General features: G+C 43.8%; 1 pseudogene; it reads left to right on the top strand.

Moving 5' to 3' along the window:
* The first annotated feature begins 1,782 nt into the window (after positions 1 to 1,782).
* LOC102421320 lies at positions 1,783 to 3,456 on the top strand (annotated as a pseudogene).
* Positions 3,457 to 4,621: the final 1,165 nt, after the last annotated feature.

Here is a 4,621-nt window from a genome sequence, read left to right on the forward strand (position 1 = left end):
CCAAACCAGTATTATATGAAATGCTGAAAGGTATCCTTTAAGAAGAGGAAGAAGAAGAAAAAGGTAAAGATACAAATTATGAACAACAAATACGCATCTATCAACAAGTGAATCTAAGAATCAAGTGAATAAATAATCTGATGAACAGAATGAACTGGTGATTATAATAGAATCAGGGACATAGAAAGGGAATGGACTGACTATGCTTGGCGGGGGAAGGGGTGTGGGAAATGCGGGAAGAGACTGGACAAAAATCATACACCTATGGATGAGGACAGTGGGTGGGGAGTGAGGGTGGAGGGTGGGGTGGGAACTGGGAGGAGGGAAGTTATGGGGGGAAAAAGAGGAACAAATGTAATAATCTGAACAATAAAGATTTAATTATTAGAAATAAATAAATAAATCCAGAAGCCCAGATGTGTATGTGAAATCTCCAAACTTAAAAATATCAGCCAGTGGTCCATTTGACACAGTAATCCTACTTCTAGGACTATATCCCAAGAAATCAGAAACACCCATCACAAAGGATATGTGCACCCTTATGTTCATAGCAGCACAATTTACAATAGCTAAGATTTGGAAACAGCCTAAGTGCCCATCAGCAGATGAGTGGATTATAAAACGATGGTACATCTACACAATGGAATACTATGCTGCTGTGAAAAAGAAGGAACTCTTACCACAGCATGGATGGACCTAGAGAGCATTATGCTAAGCGAAATAAGCCAGTCGGAGAAAAATAAATATCAAATGATCTCACTCATTTGTGGAATATAATGAACAACATAAACTGATGAACAAAAATAGATCCAGAGACAGAAAAGCATCAAACAGACATCCAACCTCAGAGAGGCAGTTGGGGGGTGGGGGGTAACCAAAGGACTTGTATGCATGCATATGAGCATAACCCATGGACACAGACAGTAGAAGGGTGAAGGCAACAGTGGAGAAGAGGTCAGTGTGGAGAAAAGGAGACATATGTAATACTTAAAACAATAAAGAATTTAAATTTTTTTTAAATGTAGGAAACCAGATAGCAAACCTAGCAAAAGCACCCCTTTTCATAAATCAGTGTGGGCAGGACAAAAAGTCTGGTGTTTGTCTGAGCCTCTCAATGATCCAACATGACATTCCAGTGGTCTATGGAACAGTCTCCAACGAGGTAGGCATGGTGGTAGGATTTTACTGTAAATCTTTCGGAAACAAAAAAGTCTATCAAAAGTGTACGGTTCTGCCCTAGCAGGTCACTCAATGGTTAGAGCATCAGTCCAAGGACTGTAAGGTCTCGGGTTCGATTCGAGTCAAGGGCACATATCTGGGTTGCTGGCTAGATCCCAGCCCCAGTCAGGGTGTGTGCAGGAGGCAACCAATCTATATGTCTCTCTCACACCCATGTTTCTCTCTCTGTCTGGATAATGTCCGTTCCATCTTTTAGTTGTATTTTTGAAGTGGTTGTTTGAGGCAGCAAACTCCGGTGTTAACCTATGCCGCCATCTTGGTTTCTCCCCATATATTTTCTATTCCTAAAAATAGAAAGAATTGCAATCATTTTGATTCTTACCTACTGAATTTTCCATGCCACTTACCACAACCTATCCTTTTCTATATTTTTATTATCTTAATTATTATCTGCTTCTCTCTTTTCCCTCCCACAACAAACTAAAATGTGAGTCTCATGGGGGAGGGAACTTTCTTTGTTAAAGTTGTATTCTCCCCTTTTTCGCAACGGGTTTGCCGCCAGAACACAGATGTCGTGAAAACTGCCACTAAATCAAACCCAAAATGGGAAAGGAAAAAAAAAATCACATCAACATCATTGTCATCGGACACGTAGATTCCGGCAAGTCTACCACTACTGGCCATCTAATCTACAAATGTGGTGGGATCAACAAAAGAACCATCGAGAAAATTTGAGAAGGAGGCTGCTGAGATGGGGAAGAGCTCCTTCAAGTATGCCTGGGTCTTGGATAAACTGAAAGCTGACCGTGAGCGTGGTATCACCATTGAGATCTACCTGTGGAAATTCAAGACCAGCAAGTATTATGTGACCATCATTGATGCCCCAGGACACAGAGACTTCATCAAAATCATGATTACAGGCACATCTCAGGCTGCCTGTGCTGTCCTGATTGTTGCTGCTGGTGTTGGTGAATTTGAAGCAGGCATCTCCAAAAATGGGCAGACTCGTGAGCATGCCCTTCTGGCTTACACACTGGGTGTGAAACAGCTGATTGTTGGTGTTAACAAAATGGATTCCACTGAGCCGCCCTACAGTCAGAAAAGATACGAGGAAATTGTTAAAGAAGTTAGCACCTACATTAATTGGCTACAACCCCAACACAGTAGCATTTGTGCCAATTTCTGGTTGGAATGGTGACCACATGCTGGAGCCAAGTGCTAACATGCCTTGGTTCAAGAGATGGAAGGTCACCCGTAAAGATGGCAATGCCAGTGGTACCATGCTGCTTGGAGCTCTGGATGGCATCCTGCCACCAACTCGCCCAAATGACAAGCCCCTGCATCTGCCCCTCCAGGATGTCTACAAAATTGGTGGTATTGGTCCTGTCCCTGTGGGCCGAGTGGAGACTGGTCTTCTCAAACACGGCATGGTGGTCACCTTTGCTCCAGTCAATGTTACAACTGAAGGGAAGCCTGTTGAAATGCACCATGAAGCTTTGAATGAAGCTCTTCCTGGGGACGAGGTGGGCTTCAACATCAAGAACGTGTCTGTCAAAGATGTTCGTCATTGCAATGTGGCTGGTGACAGCAAAAATGACCCACCAGGGAAGCAGCTGGCTTCACAGCTCAGGTGATTATCCTGAACCACCGAGGCCAGATCAGTGCTGGTTATGCACCGGTGCTGGATGGTCACACAGCTCCTGTTGCTTGCAAATTTGCTGAGCTGAAGGAGATTGATGGTCGTTCTAGGAAAAAGCTGGAAGATGGCCCCAAGTTTTTGGAATCTGGTGATGCTGCCATCGTTGATATGATTCCTGGCAAGCCCATGTGTGTTGAGAGCTTCTCTGACTGCCCTCCTCTGGGCCATTTTGCTGTTCGTGACATGAGACAGACAGTTGCTGTGGGTGTCATCAAAGCAGTGGACAAGAAGGCAGCTGGAGCTGGCAAAGTCACCAAGTCTGCCCAGAAAGCTCAGAAGCTAAATGAATATTTATTCCCAACACCTGCCACCCCTGTCTTAACCAGTGGTGGAAGAATGGTCTCGGAACTGTTTGTCTCAATTGGCCATTTAAGTTTAATAGTAAAAAGCTGGTTAATAATGACGAGACATCGGAAAACCTTCAGAAGGAAAGGAGAATGTGTTGTGGGCCATTTGGTTCTTTTGTGTGTGTGTGGCAGTTTTTAAGTTATTTGTTTTTAAAATCAGTACTCTTTAATGGAAACATTACCAAAAATCTGTCACAGAATTTTGAGACCCATTAAAATAACAAAGTTAAAATATATATATATATTCTACCTGGGTGAGACAATACCAGTCCTAGGAATCACTTAACTACTAATCTATAGATATAAAAGGCTAACATGCAAAGTGTCTCCTCGGGAGTTCGACCACGAGAATGGGAGTTTGATCGCTCGCTATGACCTGGTGAGCTGACCACCAGGGAGTGGTGTGGAACATGGCAGGAGACCAGCGGCGGTGGCAGGGTTCTGAGGGAGTGAGGGAAGGAGAAGGCAGGGAGGCAGGGAAGTGGGGAACCTGATCTGCCCTGATCACCAGCCTGGCCTAGGGACTCTACCTGTATATGAATTTTGTGCACCAGGACTCTAGTTGTTGTGCCGGGGTTCATGTCCCAGCATCAAGAAAGGTTCAGGAATCTGGAAAAGGCTTCGCGTAGATGACATTGGAATCCAGAGACTAATAAAGAGTCCCGAGACAAGATATAATTTAGAAAGGCATTGGGGGTCAGAGGACCTTCAGCTAAAGGAACTGAAGACTTCCTCCTTGTCTAGGACCCTTGCTTTTATTAACACAATTTGTCCTAAGGCAAGGTGGAGATAATACACTTCAAAGGCTAAGATTTCAAAGGGTACAGAAGCATTGTCAGTTTGGGGGATAGCCTATGGCTGTTCAGGTATTTGGCCAGTAGGAGGCAATAACATGTAGATTAAGATGCCCTTTAACTGTCTGGCAGCCACAGTCAGTTTCCTATTCAGGTTTGGGAAATGCCTTTAGCCATTCCCAACAGGTGACTATATGTGTGACTCAACCTTGTTGAGTCCCCAAGTTTCATCAACCTTTTGATGAAACTCTTGATATTATGACATGCTGGAATTGGCTCCCGGCATTGTTGAATAAATGAATGCAAGGATTTGGCACCATCTACCAGCTATTATCCACAGGCAGTTGAGCTTTATATCCCTTTTAGTTCCTTGTGCCTTGGAATCTTGGGGGAGGAGTGGGGGTCACTTATCAGGTTTTGCTGGGCCCAAAAAGTTTAATCTTTGCCTGGTGCCATCTCTAGAAGGAAAGGGAGAACTTGGAAATCAGATAATCTGATGCAAACAAGACAGGGAACTCACTACTTCTTATACAACCCAGAACATTGAGGGAAATGTCATTTTTAGAAAATTCTGAGATTGTTCAAGTTGAGATCATGCCATG

This window comes from Myotis lucifugus, unplaced genomic scaffold, assembly GCF_000147115.1.
Source record: "Myotis lucifugus unplaced genomic scaffold, Myoluc2.0 scaffold_480, whole genome shotgun sequence".
Lineage (NCBI taxonomy): Eukaryota > Metazoa > Chordata > Mammalia > Chiroptera > Vespertilionidae > Myotis > Myotis lucifugus.